Genomic DNA, 13,060 nt, shown 5'->3' with positions numbered 1-13,060 from the left:
TTTTCACAGTAATAACTGTCATAGGTTAAAATAGATATTTCCATTAGAGCACTTGTATTAGGTTATCTTAGCTTATTGAGAGGTAATAATGACTTTCCTCCAAGGATGAGGAGGCAAAAAAAAAATCAAATTAATATCAAAGGAAGTTGCAAATACTATGTATTTTACTATGTAAAAAAAGACAGAAGTTAGACAAGTTTGTAGTAGAGATATACATATTAAGGATGGTGATTTTTTTTTAAACTTTTTCAACTTAACACCTAGGAACTTTCTTGTGGAATTACACAAGCTTCGCATCCATAAATTCCTGTGTAGCTTAGATTATACAGTTCATACAGATCATAAAAATATATTAAAGTTTAAACCCTTTTCACTAATCCCTTGGAATTAATCTACATTTTTTCCGAATCTCCAGTGGGTCCTCACACCTGGAGTTGAAAAGCACTGACCTGGATGATATGACAGCATCTTTATGATTTCCAGAGCTGGTGATACTTTAATTAAAGCCTGGTATTTTCCTCTTTCAAGGCAGTGGTGAGAAAGCCTTGAAGAGGCTTTTGGGGGGAGTGGGGTGGTATATGGATTTATAACCCTTCTGTCAATAAGATATAACTGCAACCTTCCTTTCTGGCTTGGAGCCAACATATCCTAGGCTTTTTTGCCTGGACTTATATATCGACTTTTTGTTAAATCTGCTGTGATACCTAATAACCTATTTATGTGTAGGTGTAAACAGATAGACACAACCAGTAGTTGTGCAAACAGCTATTGTCATTCCCCTTACATGCTGTATAAGGAACTGCTTGGTTTCCCCGCCCCCCCCCTTACAGGGCAAAAGGAGTTATGCAGCTATGATAACACAAAGTTTAACACTATTTTTTTGTCTTGGGAGTAATGTTTTGATTATAAAGTGAAATAAGTAGTGGCATATGCTGTCTGGAGGCTGGCTTCAGGCCCGCTTTTCAGAGAAACTTTTCTTTGTATCATGCTGAGAAGTCGCACATACAATAAAGCATTATTCATTTTATTGCATTGCACATATGCTGTAAATGGTATTGATAGCTCCAGGCAACAGGAAGAATTTCATTTAAGAATTTACATAAAGATTATTTAAATAGTTTATGTATCTGTCTTCCTCAGTCAATGTGCAATGTGTAGGAATACAGTGTGGAGAGTTTACTTACCCTTCTACTGAAATAATATACAAGTACCTGTTACTTTTATTTAATAAAGCTAAGGTAATAAAGTTAGTGTACCAGTAATGATCTTACTCATGTTTCTGGGAAGATATTAAATGCTGTGTCCTGCCTTCCAAATGCACAATATTAATAGAGAAACACCATCGCCTAAGCAAGATCGTAGTGTCTGTTGTAACAACTTGCCCAAGTTGTGAATAAGGCACAATATTTGTGTCTCCCAGGTTTTCAAACCAAATGAATCTGAAAATAGTGGCTCCTGGCCTTGAGTGCCTAGGACTGTCTCCTTAAGCAGAAGCATATTGCTTGTTGTTTATCAGTGGTACCAGAGACCAGGGTGTCACTGTTGCTCCCTGCAGCCAGCATCTCCAGCTATATTATGTGTGGCTCCCCTCCTTTCTTGGCAGGGCATGCTTCTTACTTATTCATTTTGAGGGAATGGAGAGATGCAAAGTCATTGAAGCCTTTTTCTCCACTACAGCAGCATCCCTCTGGCAGCAGTCTGAAGCCACTTGTCTTTGAGGAGACCAAAGCTGCATGACAGTGGCTTAGCTCCTGCTGCAGCTGCCAATACATCCACCTTCCCAACAGGACATCTGCATGGTAAAACCATACCCTAAAAGAGGGTAGATTTAGGTTGGACTTAAGGAAGAAATTTTTTATGATAAGGGTGGTGAAACACTGGAACAGGTTGCCCAGACCAGTGGTAGATGCCCCATCCCTGGAAACATTCAAGGTCAGGTTGGATGGGGCTCTGAGCAACCTGATCTAGTTGAAGATGTCCCTGCTCATTGCAGGGGGGTTGGACTAGATGACCTTTAAAAAGGTCCCTTCCAACCCAAACCATTCTATGATTCTTTGTGCATAGGTTTTTCCCCCGGGATAGCACAGGGCTGCTGGCATGACAGGGGCGATATGATCTGGTGTACGTCTGGGACCCCTGGCGCTTCCCTAACCCCTCTCTCGCTCACATACATGTGTCTTGAAAATGTATCTTGATGTTTAATTCATAACGCGAAGCTTGCAATTCAGGGAAAGTAGCTGCCTCAGATTTGGAGCTGGAAGATCTGCTATATCAATTTATATACTTAACTTAGGCAGGGACTCAACATCAAGCATTTTGGCAGGGGACCAGCTAAGCATTACTGTCGCATTTGATTCTTTATTAGGCACTGAAAATGGATAGTGGAGTTCAGAGAAAATAAGATCTAGCATAAATACTGGCTTAATTTGTGTATGTTGAATAGGTTTACACCAAGCTTTGGCTTGTTTACTTTCAATTAGATACAGTATGGAAAAAGATTTATGTGATAATCCATACCAAAGGGCCAGTTACTAATGAAGACATTGGTAATTCTATGAGCAATTACATTTCATCTGAGCTAATTATTGAGGTATTCTAATTCGGAAGCCTCTAGCTGCAAATACTGAAAATCCATTTATTTAGCTTTTACTTAGTTTGTTGCACTAGTTGATAATACACATTCAATCCTAAAGGATTTCCCTCGGGTCTCCTCTTCTCCTCCCCTTCTTGCTGTGGGTGTGTGTCCACAGATACTTCCTTTCTATTTAAAATACAGTACAAAATGGTCATCTATACATCCAAGTCCACAATGAAGCAAGCGAGAATCAGTGGGGTTTTTTAATCTTTGACTAGAACAAAAACTGCTTTTGAGGACAATTGAATCCATATATCACAAACCTTGTGTTATTTTTCCAGTCATTCTCTCTACACATGTTATCTCCTGATGTATCATAATATGTAAAGCTTATTCTAGTAGCTATAACATGGTCTTATGCGACTAGAGCTGATAGCAGAACCTAATGGGAAAGGAAACTTGACTGATTTATAATCAATTCAGAATTTGGTTGGAGTAAACTTAATGAAAAATCTTAAATAGCCAAGGACATGATTGTACTTGCATTTGAGCAAAACTCATAGAGATTTTATTATACTTTTTGATTACATAATTAACATGATCACTTTTTTCCCCTGTATTCCTTTTGCAAAATAAGGCTTTACATAGCCTTGGGAGCCAAATGGAGAACATAGCTTGTGTGCTAACTTTCATTCCCAGATAAAGATCCTTAGTGGAAATTCTCTTTCATAAGCTCTCTATAAAGGATTTTATTTACATAGTAGTATCTGCAACTGTTTTTCTGATCATTTATGTTATTAGAATAGTGATTAAACTTTGTCATATTCTAAATGTCTGATTTAAAAATTGCTTGCTGTGTGTTCTATAAATGGCAGTATTTTCTTACACGCGGTTCTAATTTCATCAGCGTCACCAACAATACTCTTTGGAGAATAGCTGTTCCCAGTTTAAAAAAAACCCAAAACTTTTACAGTGATTTCTTGATTGCCTGATACAATGTTTAAGAAGTAATATTTTTTTTAAACTTAGCAAAGTTGATGCTTTAGTATTCACTATTGTTATTCAATCAAACTACTTCATAGACATTTTATGTGATCAAATCTTGCCTTGAAAATCTGCAGTTGGCTGTTGACGGAACCAAAAGGTATTTTTTTTCACCCATTTACAAAGTAACATTGACCCAAGCACATCCTTTTTTAACTATGCTCTCCCTTCTTTAGACTGTCTGGTAATTTATCTACTCTTTTGTCTCATTACCACTTTCTTTATTTCTGTGTTCTCTCTACAGGGTAATGTGTGTGTGTGTATATATGTATATATATTTTAGTACCGTATATATCATGAGCATCTATCCTATCACGTTTCTGTCATTCCTGTAGCATTTTGCAGTCTGCAACAATATTTCAGGTTTCACAATTTTGTTACCTAAATAAAGCAATTTTAAGTGAACTCCACTTCCGATAGATCATGACTTATCTCCTAATTAATTTAGGTTCTTTCTGTGCCATGACCAGACAATTGTTTTACTTACTATAGAATGCTTATTTTCTGTCTCTGTCTACTGTCTTTTCCCATTCAGTGGAGTATTTTTAGGGGGAGATTGACTACTCTATTCCTATATCTGTCTCATCAAGGAGGTGATTTTTTAGATTGTCCTTTTTACATCCTTGATGAGTATCCTAAGCACCTGACCGTTAAGTCAAAGGCAGTGTGTCATTCGCCCTTTTATGAATTGTGACTACATCTAGGTATTTTCTTTCCCTGTGTTAAACAATAAAACTCAAAATGTAACACTTGTTTAAAGCAAAATTAAATAAATCAAATCAGTTTAAACTATTAAGATATTCTTCATTTTTGGTTTTTCTTTCATTGGTTTTGCTATCACATTGGGAAACTGGATATTTGATCAGCCTGGCAGAGTGGAGACAGACACTTTATCACCATGACTATGGGATGTGTTCCTACTGAGAAAGTAGAATATACACAAAGAGGTTTGACTATGTTTTGCTGGTACTGGATGATCATTTATTTTGAAGAGTTATAAAAGGCTACCAGGTATTTCAGAAATATGCCAAGGTTCAGAAACTGGAGCTGAAATGTTGTTAAACTGAGTAAACGAGTACTAAACCAGTGTGAATAAATAAATACCTAAGTATTGAAACAAATTTTTTCTTTAATAAATACTAAGCAGTGTTACACAGGACATGACATTTTAAGCAAAGCCTGCATTTTCTTCATACTAGTAATAGTATTTTCAGGTAGTACGTCATGTGAAAATGTTTGCCTATAAAGGTGATGCATAAGAAATATTACTATCTTGTCACGTGTGTCTAGTCCCAGCTGGAAGGAAATCTGTGTTTCCAGAAACTAGAAATTCTGAAGATCTGTTTTTTGAAACAGGTTGAAATCATTCCTAACATTACTGATCCATAACTTCCATCAGCACTGCAATTGGAGGCCCTGAAACCTCTGCTAGAAGCTACTGCATCTGATATAATCCCCCAAGGATCTCCAGGGCATCCATGTTCCCCAGTGGCCTGGTGCTCCTGGAGGACGGCTCCTTTTGCATCTGTGCAGTGAGGCATCCTCTTGCCTTGGTCATAACATGGGGGACCTCTGTCCCTGTCGAGGAATTGTACCTGACTCTAATGCCAAATGAAAGGATATGGTTTTGTGTTGCACATGGTATTTTGTTTGACATTAGAGCTGTGGGAAGTCTATGTGTGAGAAGTTGCCTTGATGGAAAAGTAGGCCTGAACTTGAATTGTGAGAATTGCCAACGGTCATTTTGCAAGTTAAAAAGAAATGCTACTCAACTTGTTTGCTATGCTACTTTTCATAAATAATTCAGAAGTTGGAATTGCAATTTTCAGACTTCTCTAACACATCTGCCCTCTTATTCACCTTTCATCACCTTAAAATCCAATCAGGTTAAGAGCATTTTAATGCACTTCTAATATGTGCATTACCTGGAATTTTAGATTAAAGTAGAAAATGGGTTCTTGTGACTGTTGTAAGTGATGTTCAAGGGTTACTTCAGGGATGATAAAATTTGTTCCATTTAGCATGTGTTGTGATCGAAATACTTTCCAATTTAAAAAACACATCCTCCAAAGATCACCTTCAGTTCTAGAAAGTTTATGTACCATATGCTTCAACCTGCTCTGGAGACAGTTTAGTCAAAACAAATTGTTTTACTACTAAGTAATCATGAAGACCACAGCTCAGTACCTTTGAACAGAAGGCTGGTTCATAATAGCTGTGCAGTGAATATGGCTGTGTGATTCCTGCAGTGCTCAGTTGTTGATTTATATGTGGCAGGTGCTCAGACACAGAAATTATGGGCAACCATTTAAAAGTCTTAAGAGAAATAGTTGCATAAATTCGACTGTGCAGACTAATTGATTGTAAAAATGGCTTCTGTTAGTTTGAATTAGTCCTCCTGCTTCAAACAAATACTTTTTTCTCCTGACACTTGGTAATTGAAGGGTGAAAACTAAAATGATCTGTAGCAGCAGCATGCTCAACGTTATGATGCACTGGTTGCTCCTAAAGTTAAGCGAAGGTGGAGCTTCTTCCTTTGTGAAAAGAAGGAAAGCAGCAAAGATCAATGTTGGCTCACCAACTAGTGGTCCAGGTAATTTGGAAAATGAAAAGTGATTGTAAGCATGACAAGGTGATGCATTATTATTTGATGTGTTTGGATATTGAATTAGATATGAACTTTAAACAGTAAGTGAAAGTAGAGTTGTAATAAGGAGGGAAGGAAAAGGTTCCACTAACTGGCACGTGGGATGTAATATTGTGGATTATTAGTTAAATATGCTTCTCTTGAAGTTAGCTCTTCTCTTTAGGTATCCTGTAACTGGTGGCTGAAAAAGGCAATACTAGAATGCATCTTTGTTTCACCTTATTTTTTTATTTTTGTCATAATAATTGTATGTGTACAAGTGCTCGGGAAGTACAAAAAATATTATGAAAATGATCTATAACAAAGTGGAAAAGAAGTGGTGGTAAACTTCGCAAAACCATGTTTTCATTCTAAAATCTTTATCTGTGAGTTTATTATTTTCTTTAATTTTAACTTGATCTTTTTTTTATTTAGAGTATAGTCATAAAACTAACTGAAAGTGACCGATAGGGTCATTTTCATTCTAAAGACCTGTTTGCTAAGGGGAAAAAAAAAGAGATAACCACTTTAATGGTAAGATTCTGATGATTCTTTGCCAGGCATGAAAACAGACCATAAAACTAAGGGGAAATTAAGGGGAGCCTTTTTGTTGACTTCACTGGGACCTTCTCAGTTAATATTAACTTACAGTCACTATAAAATTATTATACTGAAAATAAAGTGGGGTTACCTTTGTGGCCTTGGTTTGAAAGGCCTTTGACAGATTGTCACAATGGCTTCCCTTGCATTTAATGTGTGTGTTTTAACATATTAAGACTTAGGATTTATCGGCATAAAATGAATTCAAATCACAGGCTTATAAATGAAATACAGCAAGTATAGCTTTCTGATCAACTCAAGTCAGTGGTACTAAAATACATGTCCCGTGGTAGCGTCAGCATTTCTTAGGTGGTGTATCTTTTTACAGGGAAATGATTTATATATTTTGTGGAATTCAAAACCAGTTACTGGATATATTTTTGTATAGGAAAATACTGTTGTATGAAGCATTTTTATGTGATCTTTGTGCTTTTTGACCTGAGATGCTACCTTAGAAATAAGAGGAATATTACATTGCATCCATCTTTGTGGAGATGTGGAGCTCTATCGCAGTACGTACTCCAGTTTAAGGTAGAAAGAAAGCTGTTATTCACTAGCTGTAGAGAAAAGGCCATTCTTCAGTGCTTCTAAGCTTTTATCCTTGTTTTTATTGTCTTCACAGGAGCTAGTGACTGTCAGCTTTTTGTTTTTTTTTTTCCTGTCCCCTTCTAATGCAGAGCACTTCTGAAGAAATTTCAGCTTTTATTCAAATAAATTACAGTTAGGCTTGATACAGCTCTGTAGTGTCAGGTTGCATTTGGGTAATTTTCTCATGCTACTACTTTATTTTCCTAAAATGTTTGCAGCATTTCACAGAAGGCAGAGGATGAGGGAAGGCTTTTTTCCTGCTTCATTAGTGAATGTCTTGTTCTGCTTTTCTCTACTGGATGGGCAAGATTGACACTAGTATTAGAACAGACTAATCATGGAAAATACTTCTACCACAGTCGTTGCTATGACTGAAATATAAACACAGCAAAATTGTACTTCTGAATGGTAACATTAGTTATGTTGTCTGATATATTTAGTGTTATCCCTAAGATAGGTCTGTGCCTTTCAGGTAGGTAATTCAAATATGTAAATAACTGCATTATATAGAAATAAGGTAATACCCCTTTGAATAGCTGCCATGCTTTTCATACACATGGGTGACAAAAGGTGAGCTCCTGGAAATATTTGAATAGAACTGTCTTGTTATCAGCATTCGCAAAATACTCCAGAAATTCCTATTTTTAGAGTCTAATGTGATTTGAAAATTTAGCTATTTCTATTTTGGTTCCTTGAAATGCACAGAGAATGGAAAATTTCATTGAAAGCAAAGCCTTTTGCCTGCATTAGTATCAATAAAAACTAGCAGATAGCTAATAATTATCAGATGAGTTTAACAAGCTTTTCAGACAAAACTGAAAACAAAAGAATACAGTAGCATAAACTAATACATAAGAATTGATTTAATTTTTTTTCCATGTCTCTCTTCATCTTATTCTATTGAACGTATAGTTTGCAACTTCTAGTTTTTATTAAAATAGGTTTGAAAGTTCAAAGTACATGCTTTGTTTGCATACCTTGGGAAGAAAATTAATTTTAACTTGTTGAATAAATATTTAATGTATACTTTTATTTTTCTGAGCTAAGACTTCAGTTTCAGTCCACATTGGTAAGCAATTGGTAAGGCATATTTCAATAGTATTTTTGTTTGAAGACTTCTTCAGATCAAATCTTTCTCCACTTCTATAAGTCAGTACTGTCTGGAGACATCACATAATGTGGTGGTATCTACTGTGAAAATAAACACACCCAGCTATTAATACATAAATAGTATGACATTCTGATTTCTATATCTGGAGGATATTGCTACTATTTAGTAGCAAAAATCTATGGAATCAGTTTATTTTGAGATGATAGAAAATACACTCCTCAAATCAATGCTTTAGTGATCTTGGAACAAATCTGGGTCTCGCAGTCCCTTCTGCTGGCATGGCTGTGGGTTGTAAGGCCTCTCATTGCCTCCCTCAACCCCCGTGGTTTAAAACATAGCATTTAAGCTGAACTGAAACTGGTATGGTTCACCTTGAATGCTTGAGGTATAAGTAAACGTGAAAATGTGAGGGATGTTTCATGAGCCGTTTGTCCATTTGCTCAGCAAAGAGAGTGGGGACAGTAGGGAGAATTCACCCCATCAATCATTTCAACCATGTGGTCCCTGTTGGCAAGTGAGAGCCTTTGCTTTCCTTATATATTTAGTTTGTGCAAATGTACAGAGTCACCACTGTTCGCAGCTCAGAAGAGGCCGAATAGTTAAGGATTCAGCTGCAATTAACCTTTGAGAGCTGTCTATGTAATTCTCATTTATGTCTTTTTAAAAAATAAGTCTTTATACATCTCATTAATTTGGTTCAGTTGCTTCTTGAATAAGATGATAAAAATGTATCTGAATGCATGCCTCCCAAAATCTGTTGGACAGTTCTATTTTGCATGTGTTTTACAACCAGCCTACAATCTTCTTCTATAAAAGTCACATAAATAAAATGAGAACCTTAAGAACACGCAAGTCAATATGCTCTGGTTGGATGGTGGGAGGATAATATTCATGTTAGTTAAAGCACTCATAGAATCTTTGCTTTTTTGTTCTGCTTTTCAAAATTTTTGTATTTGGCTTTCATGACCAATTCCCAAAGATTAGTTGTAACAGAGGTAAAGCTGTGAAGGTAAAATACTTTCTCCAATATATTGCATTTATACAAAAAGGTTAAGGTACTTTACATTGCATGTATTACTAGAATAGCAGAATCTGTCACAGATCTTTAAGGTGTTTTTTTCACAAGACCCCAATAAGATGGCAAAGTGTGGTGCAACACATTTTATACAGGGGGACTGAGAAAATAAAGTTATGTTTTAGAAGCATGTTTTTTTAGAAGATGTGCTCAATTTGGCTCAAAGACTCTAAGGCAAGTTGCTGAAACCCATTATGACCACACTGTAGGCCTTAACTTGTTTTGTCTTTGAGGAGAGGTCTCGAGACTTTTATTAGATGTTGTAGGCAATGCATTTGGAGATTTCCAAATACTGTTGTATGTTGGTACTAGCCCAAAACTGAGCCCCCTTGCAAGCTCCTTTAGATACAGTCTGGTTTTCTTCTTAAGCCCCACAGGCCCCACTGTCATTATGTTAAGAATGTTATCTTAGAAATGATGGGACTATTTCAAAGATTGATTTTGTTTTTTAATTTATTATTTAATTTAAATAAATTTTCTCTTACTGTAGAATCTGCTGCTTTATGCTACTAATTTGTTCAGTCTCTAAGTACAGAATTTGTGGTCTTTGAAAATTCTGTTTCCACATAATTTAGGCACAGTTCATTTGCCTCACTTTGACCCCAACTTACACAGAACAAGGGAAAGTTGTGTTATTGCATAAATGTTTAGGAATATGCTGAGAATACCTTCAAAGAAATTAGCGATTGGGTTTTTTTCTACATAAGGAGCTGCTTAGTTTGCTTGCAAAATTTCCTTTGTACTTGTAACTTTGTAGGTTTGTGTCCTGCCTTCAGATCTTCTGTATGATCCTTTGCTTACCTATGTGGACTGAAGCTGAGGTCTAAAGGTCTCTCTCACATATGTAGTCCCAAGACAGAAAGCATGTGAGGATTTTTAATTTTTTTTTTTGTTTAAATAAAGACTTTGTGAAATACGAAGGCTCCCAGTTGAAGTCAGCGAAATCAGATGTTGACCTTTGGGTTTGTTATGCTGCCAACTATCTGATTCTGTTTCTTTTTCCCTTTCCACTTGCGTGCCATCAATAGTACAAACATGTTGTCTTAAGTATGCAATTTTGCTTGCATTCTAGGTATAATGTTGGCAGAAATATAAGGATTTTTCCACCCACGGTGCATATAAAAAATACGCTGTATCTATTAATGTATTTTGTGGTAGGGATAAATTCAAACTTGCAGTGGAGCTTTCTATGCCACCACTTTTGAAGAAATAGATTTTTATGAAATATTATCTTAACACCTCTTCTTTAAGGACCAGACATAAGCAATTTGAGATAGCTATATTCCTTGCACTTGTCTATAGAAAATATGCAAGGTTTATTCAAAAGAAATAATTTCCATTAAAAAATTTTATTTATACATTACATAATATGAAATGAACTTCAAATAGGAGAAATTATCTAGAATTCTGTAACCTCCTTTTTGTGCTACACTATTTCAAATTATTTGTACATAATTGCTAGTTTTTTATATAAATTTCAGCGAGTTTACAAAGCATCTACAATGAATTATTCCCTTTTGAATTTCAGATGGCATCCAAGCTTGGTAACAGAAGGTACGAGGGATTAATATTTCGCTGCAAAACAACAGTTTGAGCAGGTGGTACTTGATGCTATTACACATATAGGTCACTTGGGAGAGTGCTTAATCACTGAACTGAATATTAATTAGGACAGCTTTCTCAGCCAATTTTTTTTAAAAGGAATACTTCTTAAGGGGGGGGGGGGGGGGAGAAAAACCCACCAAACCTACCAAAGTCTGGAGTTTTGGAAATTAAGTTTATTATTGTAAAAACTTGCTATACAAGTTGGAATTCAAATTTTTTTTTGGACTAATTTTGTGATAAATAGGAGCCACTGCGAAATTCAAGTATAATCTGGCTGTGTACCTAACCTTTCTTCTTAATTTCTCTTCCTGAACTTTTCTGTACCTATCTGCCTGGATTTCAGACTGTCGTGTTGAAATGTCTGACCACAAGTGCTCGGGGAGTTCAAGCTGTAGGTTTGCATAGGTACAAAACAATACTTTATGAACTTTGTGGCTTGAAATCCTGAAAAGGAATATGGGATTAATGTATCTGAGTTCAAAAACTAAACTGTTAACAAAATCAGAAGAGAGAAACAGCTAACTTCATTGCGTGAGTTGCAGAATGTAAAATCTACTTTCTTTGACTTGTTTTTTTGTACCGAGTCATGCTTTAAATAACTTCTAAATTATTCAGGATCTTGTTTTAAAAGGTGTAACGTAACTTTGCAAGATGCTTAGATGCTCTGAAACATAATGTTAATCTCTCTTGGCCATGCCTAACATTACCATGGATTAAGTCCTCTGAAATTCAGAAATCCACCAGAAGAGCTGATGGAATTCCCTGAAGGTAATGCTAGCTATTGCCTCTGCAGTGCCCACAGTACGGCAGCTGGCATTGATATGCTACATCAACATGCCTCTGCTGCACTGTCTGAAACTCCTTTAGGAGCTTTGATTTTTTTCCCAGGGCTCTGTTTGGGAGCCGCTGGCTGTCACAGCTGTGCGACAGTGATGAGCAGCAGGGTTTTTCACTCTTCCCCAGGCAGAGGCATGGGGACTGCACTGCTGTCTGGTGGAGCAGGCGCTTGGAGGCTCTTCCACTTGCAGGGATGCAGCGTTTCACTCAGAAAATGGGCTTAGATACTGAGGAAGGAGGGTGGTCCCCGGAAGGGCAGGGGCCCTGGTGTGAGGCTGGGACCTCCTGGGAGGCAGTTGCCCTTCCTCGCCTCCCTTTGCATTCCAGAAAAATCTCCTTTCAGGAGAGGCACTTTTACCTTCCTGTCCACTGCCTTCTCAGTTCAAAGGTCTTTGTTTTCCCCCTGGCCTCCATCAGCTTTTAGCATTGCCCTTTCTATCCTTTAACGAAAGGTCCTGGCGCAGTGTCTTGTACCTGTGTGTTCAGGCAGTGCATGTGCGATTTCACCTGGTGCTGAACGTTCACATTGACTACCTTGAAATGCCTTTCAGAAAGGTCAGGCATTCACTGAAAGCGATGCATGCCTGACAAGATGCTGCATGACTCTTTTCTTTAGCAGCATCTTCCTTCTGAGGCCTGGTTTAGCATCATGAAGTGAAGTAGTACTGTGAACACTACTGCTTCGGCATGTTTCCAACTACATTTGGGTTAAAGTATAATGTTACGTTATGGTTACTACCATGCAAATGGATGCTCATCTTTCCTGTATAGTAGGCCATTCCCTGAGTCTCAGCATTTACTCATTGAGAGTTATCAGTGAAATTCAGGTTTTATGTGTATTGGTAATATAGTCCTGTGAATATGAACATATTTCCATTTTGAAAGCTTATCTTAAGTTTATTTTGTATTCCTAAATATGTTTGGAAGGGGGGAAATGTCTCTGTTTTTTCAGTTCAAAGATGAAGTTAAATGTTTTATTAAATATTGAAGATAAAAATT

General features: G+C 36.8%; 1 long non-coding RNA gene across 2 annotated transcripts in view; it reads left to right on the top strand.

The window, feature by feature from the left end:
* LOC148055687 (uncharacterized) overlaps positions 1-13,060 on the top strand; it is a 74,373-nt gene that overhangs the window by 16,988 nt on the left and 44,325 nt on the right. Inside the window, exon 3 of one of the 2 annotated variants that reach the window (XR_015704999.1) lies at positions 11,148-11,160. The exons of the other annotated variant lie outside the window; for it this stretch is intronic. This is a non-coding gene — a long non-coding RNA (uncharacterized LOC148055687). Of the gene's footprint in view, positions 1-11,147; positions 11,161-13,060 lie in introns of those variants that run through there. 2 annotated transcript variants of the gene reach the window in all.

Source organism: Nipponia nippon, unplaced genomic scaffold, assembly GCF_047370975.1.
Source record: "Nipponia nippon isolate SJK-2023a ecotype South Korea unplaced genomic scaffold, ASM4737097v1 scaffold_2, whole genome shotgun sequence".
Lineage (NCBI taxonomy): Eukaryota > Metazoa > Chordata > Aves > Pelecaniformes > Threskiornithidae > Nipponia > Nipponia nippon.
This window is presented reverse-complemented; position numbering and strand designations above follow the sequence as displayed.